Source organism: Hibiscus syriacus, unplaced genomic scaffold, assembly GCF_006381635.1.
Source record: "Hibiscus syriacus cultivar Baekdansim isolate YM2019G1 unplaced genomic scaffold, ASM638163v2 tig00111937_pilon, whole genome shotgun sequence".
In the NCBI taxonomy this organism is placed as follows: Eukaryota; Viridiplantae; Streptophyta; class Magnoliopsida; order Malvales; family Malvaceae; genus Hibiscus; species Hibiscus syriacus.
The window spans coordinates 334,826-347,293 of NW_024063215.1; the positions used below are offsets into that span (position 1 = coordinate 334,826).

Below are 12,468 nucleotides of genomic sequence, written 5' to 3' on the forward strand. Positions count from 1 at the left end.
ATAAGTTTTAACCAATACCCATTGTGCATTATATCATAGGGTAAATCACACAAATGGTTAAGGGTGTTCATTTTTCGGTTTTAACCGAATTAACCGAAAGAATAGAATTAGTTCGGTTAATTTGTTCGGTCACTGAATTAGTTCGGTCGAGAATAGTTAATAATATTTTTAGAATTCGATTAACGGTTAATTCGATTCGAAATCAGTTAATTAACTAAATTAACCGAAATTAAATTTTAAATATATTATATATAACATATAGGCTCAGTCCAAACCATTTAAAACTCAATTAATAATTTAAGATCTAATAACTTTTAAACCTAAATCAATGATAATTAATTAAAAAAATCTAGAAATTATTTAAATTAATTGTAAACTGTTTTTTTGAATTTAAAATATTCAATTATTATATAAATTAGAATATTTAAAAAAATTAGATTAATTCGCAAATTGATCGAATTAACCGAAATTTGTTCAGTTCGGTTAATAATTTTCAAATAAATTTCGGTTCGGTTAACGGTTAAAGAAAAAAGTTCGGTTAATTCGGTTCGGTCAGTGATCAAATTAACTGTTTGAACACTCCTACAAATGCTCCATCGACTATAAGACGTTACTTTATTGAGTCCTTCAACAATTAAAAATTACAAAATAATAATTCAATTTTTTCACTCTTATTCTAATCAATTTTATTGTTTTTATTAATATTTAAAAATGTATTGAAATAACGTTCTATTATTCTTTTTATTAAAATAATATTTGAAAATTTTATTTTTCGAAATAACATATATTATTATCACATAAGATAAAGACATACCTACGTAGCCACGCCTTTTAAAAAGTTCTTTAAAAAAAGTAATTTTATTTTATTAAGCTAAGGTGATTATAAAATTATATTTGCTTTAAATATTCTCAATCATTTGACAATGAACTCAAACACTATAGTATAATCGTTGGTGCTCGAACTTGTAATCTCAAAGAATAATTATTTTTTTAACCACTGAAATAAATTAATTCTTACCATGTAAAATTTAAATTATCTTCATCCTCTAAATTACTTACCATGTAAGCAAAGGTAATTTCTGAAAAAGGAGTCTTTAAAAAAAACACTATCAATAACTTTTTTTCTCCACCAAGGTGAAACGACTTCATTTTATCACTTTTTTTTTTCCATTTTCCAAGAAGAAAATCGTTATCAATGATGGTACGGAGGTCCGTTCACGAGGGAAAAAGGAGATCGTATAAGAATCGAAAGATATTTGGTTTAATGAAAAATAAGTGTTTAAATTATATTTAAAATTAATTTTTGATATTTAAATATTTTTTATTAAAATAAATATTTAATTTTTTTTATTATATTTTAGATGTTTATTGTAAAAAATATTATTAAGTGATATGTGTCTTATTTATATTTTTTCTTTTAAAAGTAAAATATTATTTAATTTTAAAAACATTAAACGATACATGTCTCACTTAATAGTTTTTTAACGGTAGGTAGGGGTGTTCAAAAAAATCGGTAATCGTTAATCGGTATCATCGTTACATTTAATAAATTGATTAATCAAACCATTAATACTAAATTGTTTTGATTAACCAAACCGCTAAAAATGATGATTAACGGTTAATGTACGATTATGAATTTTGATAAATGGTTAACAATTAGTTAACCATTAATAAATTAAATTTTTAATTAAATTTTAATTTATTATATTTTATACAAATAATTTAACATAATTTTCTATTATCATTAATTTATGTATATTTTTAATAAAATTTTTACACAATTAACTTAATATATTTTTTTATTTCTTTGAATATATAGAAACATACTTACACTAATATAATTATGTGTTTATTGTTAGGCATCAAGATTTTGAGAGATGTACATACTTACACTGGTGTAAGTATATATATGTTAAGTGCTACACTTTTTATTTTATTTTATTCACTTACATCGGTGAAGTATGTGTAAAGTGCTACACTTTTTTATAGTATGAATTATGATTTTTTTGATAAATAATTCTAATAGGTTATCCGTAGGTTAACATGTAACCGAGCTTTATTCACTTACATCGGTGTAAGTATGTGTAAAGTGCTACACTTTTTTATAGTATGAATTATGTTTTTTTGACAAATAATTCTAATAGGTTATCGTAGGTTAACATGTAATCGAGATGTCAATAATGGTTAACCGTTAAGAAACGGTTAGGTTATGGTTAGAAAAATCTCATAACCGTTATAATGGTTAATCAATCGTTTAGGCTAAATGGTACAATTAACTGTCCATGAACAACCCTAACGGTAAACACCTAAAAGTGTAACAAATGAAACCTTAAGTACATATTTTTAACGAATTTTTTTTAAACATCAAAAGTCATTTCTGAGTATATTTTGGGCATTTATTTAGGTAAATTACAGAAATGGTTACTTTCGTTTAAGTTTTATAAACGTTTCCTAACTGAATTAAAAAAACAGAAGATTTGGTCACTTTCATTTCATTTTAACTATGATATGATCACTGAAAGTTAACGATCGTTAAACTTTTAATATTTGCTGATGTGACACAATAAATATATAAAATTAAAATTACATCATTTACATATAGATAATATGTGGATTAAGTTTTGGTCACTTTCCTTTCGATAAATATAAGTTTTGGTCACTTACATTATTATTTCATTAAGTTTTGGTCACTTACGTTATCGTTTTATTAACTGTTGATCACTTATGTTATTGTTTTATTAAGTTTTGGTCACTTAAACATTGAATGTCGTTAGTTTAATGATGTGGCCCCTTAGTAAAATGGTTTAATTTTTATTTTAATCCCTACACTTAGACAAAATATTCATTATGAGTTTTTTTGAAAACTCAAATTAGTTTAGGGATAACTTTTCAATTTACCCATTTTTTAAAAAATTTCTTCCAACCCCCAATATTGCTCATCTTCTCCTCGTTTCTTCTTTAGACATATCTGCTCCATTTCTTCATTTGTCTTATTTCAAGGACTCATTCTACATTTCAAGAATAATGAAAGGTTTCCAACTTTTGATAGCAAATAATAACACCACGAGTTCAGAGAAAAATGAGAGGGTAGACATCTAGAGATAAAATGGAGCTAGATAATCTCAGTTATAGAAACTAAAATTCAATTTCAAAATATTGAGATTGCAGGATGTCAAATCCAATAAGGATCAAGAAGACAAATCAATAGATTCAAATAACTCGATAATCGAATATCACTATTCTAGGTGATTTTCTCTTGAGAAGTGCCTCCAGTGAAACATAATCAATGGATCCAAACAACCTGATAACTGGATTCGTAAATTTATCCACTGAACTCAATCCAAAATCCATTATCTTTAAAGTCGATTATTTGTTTTCCTCAAGAACAAGTAATTTTTAGATTCTAGATTCTTATGAATCACCGTTAACCCTTGCGGCCTGCATGATCTATCGTACATCGCCACTGGATCGGTATATGAGTACTCATTTCTGTGATGATCCAATCAAATAACTCACTACCATAGCAGAGCTCCAGTACTAAGTGAATGTTGGATTAATCTTTGTAAATGTCGTGGAGGTTAATTACGTTCAGATGAGACGAAACATTCTCAACGATCTTTCGTTTTATGGGGATTTCGTTGGTCAACAACGTTTTGGAGATGAAAACCTGGTACTGTCGTTAATAACATTGCCATTGAAGAAGCTCAAGTTGTCTCAGTTCGAGACGGTGGCGTCACCATGGTGGTAACTTTTTCAGAGTTTTAATGGCGATTTTTCTTATTTTCACTATCTTCGTTACTTCTTTTTATATATTTTCTTACAACTGAGAACCCACCTAATTTGACTTCAAATAATTAAAGATAATAATTAAAATTCTGAAAAAGAAACGGGGAGAAGATGAGCAATATTGGAGTTAGGGAGAAAAATATTAAAAAATAGGTAAATTGAAATGTTGTCTTTAAACTAATTTTAATTAAAAAAAACCTATAATCAGTATTTTGTCTAAAGTTTAAATATTAAAATAAAAATTAAACCATTTTACTAACGGATCACATCATCAAGCTAATGACATTCAACGTTCAAGTGACCAAAACTTAATAAAACAATAACGTACGTGATCAAAACTTATGCTTTTTTAAAAGGAAAGTGGCTAAAACTTAATCCATATATTATTTACGTGAAATGATGTAATTTTAATTTTATATGTTTATTGTGCCATGTCAGCAAAATGTTAAAGGTTTAACTGCTATTAACTTTCAGTGACCATATCTTAATTGAAACGAAACAAAAGTGACTAAATCTTATGTTTTACGAATTCAATGAGGAAAATTTATAAAATTCAAACGAAATTGATCATTTATGTTGTTCACCCCATTTATTTTTAAGCAAAAAGATATCAGAGGTCCCTGTACTTTTGAAAAAAACCAATGTGACCTTCCAACTCAGAAAACAAACCCAACGTGACCCTCTGACAAACTTTTTTTTTATTGTTGATCGTTACAATATTAAAGGACCTCTGTTTTTCATTAAAATATTTCTTTGCCAATTGTTGTTTATATGGAAAATGTAAAGACCAACTGAAATACGAGAAGATAAAGAAACCTCAGGCTTGATTGATGAATCTGTTAAATACTTTTTTCTTGCAAAATATCTTTGATCCAAGATTTAGTTTGGTGGTTGGGTGATTGAATTCAATGAATAAAGACCCAAGTTCAAGTCTTCTTAAGCATATTTTTCTTGGTTAAAATTTAAACTAATGAATATGACATATGTCATATTCTCATTGGATAAAAAATATTAAATAAAAGTATATAAAATTAATTTAGAAATTGATGATATGTCATTTTTGCCACATCATCATTTTTGTATATGTGGCATTGCCACTTCATCTATAGTGTCATGTAAGTTTACTCGTCATCTCAAGACTTTGACCATGAATTGACTAACGATTTCCATCCATAGAAGGGTTTTTTTTTCTTAAAATGAAACGTTGAGTGGTAAAATGTTCCAAAAGAAACATTACAGGCTAATTTAACAATATTGTCAAACATAGGGTTATTTTATTGTATTATGACTAAATTATATTACAAATAATCAAAAAATATTAAAAATTTGTATATTTATAAAATCCCGTATATAAATTTCTACATGTGTTGTTTTATTAAAATGGACGTATCTTGAGTTCCAGACATCAGATTGGTGCATTTCAGTATCTTTGGAAATATAAGAGACAACCAGTCATATTTCCATAAAAGAAATGTTGAACAAATAACATCTGAATCCACTCAAAAGGTCATTGCAAGTCTACTATTGTTCTGATCTTCTTTTCCAAGGTTTGGACGTGTAGGTCAATTAGAAGAGTTAGTTCATCTTCCTTTGATGTGAGCCTTGTGGTGCATGTATCATCCTTCCTCTCTTTAAAAGGATTTTACCTTGAATATGAAACATTAAAGGGAGAAACATTAGAACCTTTTAAGAATTCACTAACATTATACTTATTGAATAGATATGCTTCAATATTTTGTTCTTATAATTGGTTAGAGTAGAAACATTATCCAGAGAAATATGCATTATCATTATAGACTTTGGAGAATATTTCATTCCACAAGTATTATTCATAAATATTTTGCACACTACTAATCTTTATTTGGCTGTCAATCAAAAACAGTTGGATCATTCTCCATATTTTTCAATTCTTGACTATATGATGAATGTAATAAGATAGTAAATAATATCAAGTTACATAACAATAAAAAATAACTACTATTATATTTTATATTAGATTATCTTATAAATGTCACCTTCTTCATATGTGTTGGCCATGTATATATTTTTTTTTATATAATTAGAGTACATTAGTGTGCTTCATGTCCTGATCAGAAGGCTTGTTTGAAGAAGATTTAGGAGTTTTATTAAAGTCTAATTTATATCTTCTTAAGCTTCATAATATGACCTAGTTGTGGGTTTAGATGGTGAAGCTTGACCTTTAGCTTTCTTGTGTGTTCTTTTCCCTGTTTCCAAAATTATGGGATCACCAATTCTAAGAAGCTCTTTTTTATTAGTTATTTTTTACTTTCAACTTTCATTACTTGCAATTTGAGACTCCTTTTTTTAATCTTAACCTCATTGAAAGTTTTAAATGCTTGTAATGCATGATGACATATATTCATGCAAAAAGAGTTTAGATTAGAATATCTTACTTGAATTGATGTTGGATTATAATATTCACTCTTTTCATTTTTTTTTTTGTAACTCAACATCTTTCTTGGCATGAATAGTTCATCAATTCATTATACATCCTCAAGGTATTTCCTTTTCTTTTTCATATTTAGTACAACAAACATATGTTAACAGAGAAGCTTCAACTTCATACAACAACAGTACATGGTACCGTAAGTGATATCTTTAACTACAAGATACCATATATTTTCTTTTTCACCATGCTCTAACCAATAAAACATACGTCTACTACTCGATATAGTATTTTTGATCAAATAATAACCCTTATACACATTTTTTTTTGCACAAAGTGGCAAAACTATTTCTTGTATATATTGTGCTGCATGATTTTTTAAAATTTGCCAAAACACCATCACAATATAGTTGTTCATATGTTGTCTTGTAGTCTTGATGACCATCCTCTCACCTTAAATATTCAATCTCTTTATGATAGTACTTAACAAATTGATACAACATTACCTTTTTTTCAAACAAGATTTTAAGTGTTTTGTTCATTAACTCACTACCTTGAGTAGTCTTCATTGCTACACGTCAAAATATATAATAATTTGCATTTAATACAGTAAATTATAATAACATAAATTATATTATAATATATATAAAAAGTTACATGCATAAAAGTATTCTCGCATGTATGTTTCTGCTATTTCTATTTAGTTTCATATAATTCTTCTACCATATCCTATCTTCAAATTTATGTTTGGAAACTAATTCAGTCCAAGCCCTTTCAAAATCTGTGGGTGTTCTACACTTGACAACACTTCATAAATCTATCGTGAAAATGTTTATCACCTTTTTTTCACGTTCCTCAAAAGATGCCATAAACAAAGTCAATGTTTTGTCTTTGGAAGCACTTGAGTAATGACGTTTGCCATGACTTTATCTCTATTAGTAATGACAGTTAGAGGTTTTCTATCCAACTCCCGCTGCAATTAGTTGTTATAACATCCACACATAAGTATCCTCTTTCTAATTAATAACCAATGTATATCCAAATGATATTGTGTTTTGATGATGATTGACGTCAACAAAAACTATAAACAACTTATTGCATGCGTTGCACTTATAAGTTGTATCAAATGCAAGTATTTATCCAATTTTGTATAGTTAATACGTGATATGTAACACCATAATCTGATCTGATCCAAAGATCGACAAACTTTAGCCTTACATGGGACCATCAAAGTGCTAACCCAAAAATTTTCTTTTAAAAGACCTTAAACCATTCATTTAAAAGTATCATCCACGAAATCACAAATAAAAATCGTAATACTTAAGTTGTAAAGTAGGGAGTCCCATAATACATCCCAAATAATACAAGTAAAATACTTCAAAATAGAGTTGTAGCTTAGTACAATAAGGTCTATGAATAGTACATGCCCTCTAAAACGAATTAAGACATATTTGGTGCCTCGACAAGTTTAGAACCACTGAGTGGTGATGAGCTCCTTGAAAGTCTCCTAAGAACCTTCGCACGGAAACAAATTCTGAACATTGAGATTACAAGCTTAATGCTACACTAATAATTGTAGTATACTATGTGCATTCACTACATGAACATGTTGGCAGACAGAGGTATGTGTGTACAAGAACACCAACATGCAAAGTAAGGTAGGCATCACGGTTTTGTTGGAAGGTTTTGCATATCGAGACGCAAATTCCATTAGCCTACCTAGAATACCCTTCGGTCTTTCGGGTGAGATCTGAAACTACATCAGAAACATACACCTGGCCAGTTCACTCCTTACAGTCTTAGGGCATTTACCCCCAACCAACAACTAAAGTGCCTTGGCACTAGTTGAGATATATCCTGGTATTCTAAACATGCAAGACGATCGTCATACTGCTATAGTAACTTGGGTGTTCTGATTGTCTCCCGAGTGTCACATAATGGCTAGTTTTTTGTCATCCTAATTCATATCATTTCTACCAGTAGCTGCATCCATTAATTTTTCCCACTTGTAGTTTTATTTAGTGAAGTTCTAACGCTATTAGACCCCTTCCCAAACCTCTTAGTCAAACTGGGTTTCTTACCCAATTTAAGATAATGGTACTGATACTAAGCCTTTTAGTATCGATACTAATTATTGAGTATCGATACTTACCCTTGATACTGATACCAAAACTGGCTATTAGAATCTCAGAAAGCTTGACAATATTGATATCGTTATTTGGTGTATATATACTTTTGTACTAGGGTATCGATATTATCTTGAGTATTAATAATAAAATTAAATTCGATGTTTTAAAAATTAAATTGGTATCGATATCCCTACATAGGGTATCGATACCCATTCTTCGTATGGTATTGCCCATGAATACCTATACCAAAAAATGGCTACTAGAATCTAAAATCTAAAGATGGTATCGATACCATATCCTTGGGTATCGATATACAACGAGTAGTATCGATACCCTTTGAACAGGGTATGGATACCACTAGGGTATCAATACCACCACCCAAAAGCCCCTTGTTTTACACTATCTGAAAAACAATATCGGTATTGTTCATCCACTATCGATACCCAAACCTAGATATACTCTGTTTTGAGCACGAAAATGATATCCAACTTCCCCTCAAAGCCCTACTAAGGCACCCTATTGTTATTTAAGTCTTGTATACGTTAAGAGGGGTCATTATAGGCTAATTTCCATGCTGAATAATATCATAAACCGAAATATACCATGGATGTACTTATATGCTTCATGAACTCATGCAAACTAACCAAATGCATCTAGTGATCTACATGTGGTATAGTTGAGTTAGAAATGTGTTACCTTGAATCCTAAACTGCTAGAAAACGTCCTCAACTCAACCAAGAACCAATTTTCCATGCATTTGGTCTTAGAGCTTTCTCCAACTTCTTTTACTAATCACAATAAGGGAAAATGAGTTACTCATTTAGGAGTTTAGAAAGAGGTTTTGAACACTTCCTAAGGCTTAAATATAGTAAAAATGAGCTGATTTAGCAAGAGTTTCTAAACCTTACTTTTGCCCACCATGGCCAAAGCTTGACTATGATAACTTGAATGGAAGTTTGGGATAAGAGGATTACAACCCTTATGTTAGTATTTTCGATTAAGATTGCAATTTCACAAAGTACAACATTTGCTAGACCCTTAGTGAAGAATAAAAGATGAAGAAAGAAGGAAACAAATAAAGAAGTGTGGGAAAATATGAAGAAGTTAACTAGCCTATTTTGGTGTCTCCCTCTGCTGCTTGCATCACTCAAATTAATGGGTTTTCAACCTTTGAAAACTAAATGGTACAATTATTCCCTTAGTCCCTGAAATTTTAGTCTCAACTCAAAATATCATCTTTTATCACCAATTGGGCTCAATCTAAGCCCAAGCCAACTAAAACTTAGACCAAGCTTTTCTATAAGGCTCATGGTTTTACCTAAGATCTTCTCAAGTTAGCCTGAAACTAGTTACTCGGAATTTGAGATGTTACATGATATACCATCACACCAAAATAATTTTTATAAGTTTCCATGTTCATTTTTTATATGGCTTAAAAGATGATGTGTTTCTTGCTTTTCATACATATACACCATCACCGTTTCAGTTTCACCATGTTGAACTTCTTCTTGTTTGATTCTATATACATAGTTGTAGAAATCATTATGTATGAATCCTACATTTTCAAGAGAATGAGCTTCATTGACAAAATTTCGCATAATTCTTTTTGAGGCAACTCTAGAATTGTGCATGCTATTAATTTTAATTTTATTTACTTCACTGATTTTTTTAAAAGACCTGAAACCAAATCATTGAACATCAAAATATTTAAGCTAGTAGTACTAAGATTAACAAAAATTATGTATTGAGTATTTACTTACCTGGTAAAAAGTATTTGTGTTGACTTTATCATTTCATGGTTATGTTGTGCATGAAATTTTTTAACCTTCCAAAAATTGATATTGTTCGGGAATTTGAATTGAATAAATGCTCAACATCCAACTCTGCTTATTGGTTTTGGTTTGCGTTTTCTATTATAATATAATTGAGTATTTTATTACAATATTAAAAGATATAATATTATATTATTAGAAATATTAAAAAAATATCTTAAATATTTTAACAATTAATATTTTGATTAAAATGATATTAAAATATTTTTATTAATATTAAATTCATAAAATAAAATTACTAATTGAATGCTAAAATGCCTTTCCAGAATTCTTAATTTCAACCATGCACCTTGAGCTTGGTAGTTTTATATTTTACTAATTTACAATGGAAGATTCACCTACATAGTTTCATTAGCTTAAACCATCTATTCTTTAATTTCATCTTAAGGTTTTTCAAGGTCACTGTGAGTCCGCGACACATCAAATTACACTCGCAACATAAAAATATATTTTTTAGGAAATAAATCACTTCTTAACGTTTGTAGCGTCCGCAACATAAAAATATAGTTATTTTTAGGAGATAAATCATTTCGTAACGTCTGTAACATCCGCAACTGTGACACTGCAACGATAACCGTAATTTAGTATTGTCATCTAAGCATAATTCTATCATCAACTCACTGCTGATTTGTCCTTTCTTGTTGTACTGGACCATGTGCATCCTACATGCTTCGGAAACGAGCGCTGTATAATGACATGTTGTGCTGGTTATATGCCATGTAGTCGTAGGTGTGGTGAGAGTAAATGTCCTGAGTTTGCCTTTGCACTGAGGTAGAAAAGGAAGCTTGTTCATGTGGTCTGTATTGCTTTTTTCTGTTACTTCAACTCCAGCTTTTTTTAAACAGATACCACTTGTAATCATCAGTAATTTTTTTTTAGTGGTAATATTAAAGTCCTTACACTGCTTTGTTTTTATTAATTTCATTGTCATGTTTTCTAATTTCCAGGTTTTCCTCTGCTTTGGAAACTCAGTGGCCTCTACCCGATTCCTGTTGCAGGATGAATTCAACGTTCAAACAACAAAATGTGACAATTGCATCATTGTAATCAATCTGTTCCTACATTTATTTATTTAACTAAACTACACATTTAGTACTTAACCTATTATTTTTGTTCCGTTTTGGTATATAAACTTTGTTCTTTTCAAAACCATACATAACATTTAGTTTAGGTTAAATTTTGGTACCCGTTGTTAAAAGCTTAATGGTGATGTTGATGTGTTACCATAAGGTAATGTCACATTATCATTGAAAAAATATATAAAAATGTCATGTCAGCAGTGCTATTAATTTTTTAACGGCGGATACTAAATTAAGGCCTAAAGTAGACATTAGGTATGGTTTTGGGGGAAAAATAAAGTTTGGGTACCAAAACAGAATAAAAGTGATAATTTAGATACTAAATGTACAGTTTACCCTATTTAATTTTATCCGTAACTATGTTTGCACTTCTTGGCTTTTGATTAAACGTATCTTGCCACTTGGTTTATAGGGTTTCATGTTCTGCTTGCAATAAATCGCCTGCATATTTTCCATAGTCGCAATGATTGTTGTAAGTGATGAGATTCAAGAGGCATCACAGTTACTGAGTTGCTTGTCTGATATGGTTTACTGCACGTAAAGTCTTACATTCCATTCAGCTCTATCAGTCTCTTTGCTGGTTTTGCTTGAATATACTATACTAAAAGCTTACTTTTATTTTACTTTCTGCAGGGTCTGTGCGTGTATGCAGGTAATGAACTGCTTCTACAACATGCAAACGGGAAACTTAGTTATCCTTATAATTTTGGATCATAATCTTAAAATTTTTCTTCGATTACAGCGCATCATAAGGTTGAAATGGACAAACGAGACGGCAAGTTCGGTCCACAACCGATGGCAGTACCCCCGGTTCAGCAGATGTCCCACATCGATCAAGTGATTCCGCCTGCTGCAGGCTATCCACCAGCACCATATGGACAGCCTTATCAAGCTCAAGGCTACCCGCCGCCTGCTTATCCTCCTGCTCAGTATCCTCCACCTGGTTATGCACCATCTGGCTATTCTAGGTAAATCTTTCTCTGGATTACTTATTGGTTGCAAGCACGAGTCTGGGTGACTGAGACATGGATGGAGCTGGCATTCATTATTTAAGTTTGATTTGCATGATGTTGCGGTTTATATTAGTGATATACTCATGTATGTATGATTTACTTTTCCAGTGATTTGAGCAGCCAAAGGTTAGAAAAGGATAAAGTATGTATTTAGTTACTCATATATTCTCTCGGTTTTGTTTTATTCACCTAACTATTTTTTTTCTTAAAAATCATACATAA

General features: G+C 30.1%; 1 pseudogene; it reads left to right on the forward strand.

Moving 5' to 3' along the window:
• Positions 1 to 10,793: 10,793 nt before the first annotated feature.
• Positions 10,794 to 12,205, forward strand: LOC120172990 (annotated as a pseudogene).
• Positions 12,206 to 12,468: the final 263 nt, after the last annotated feature.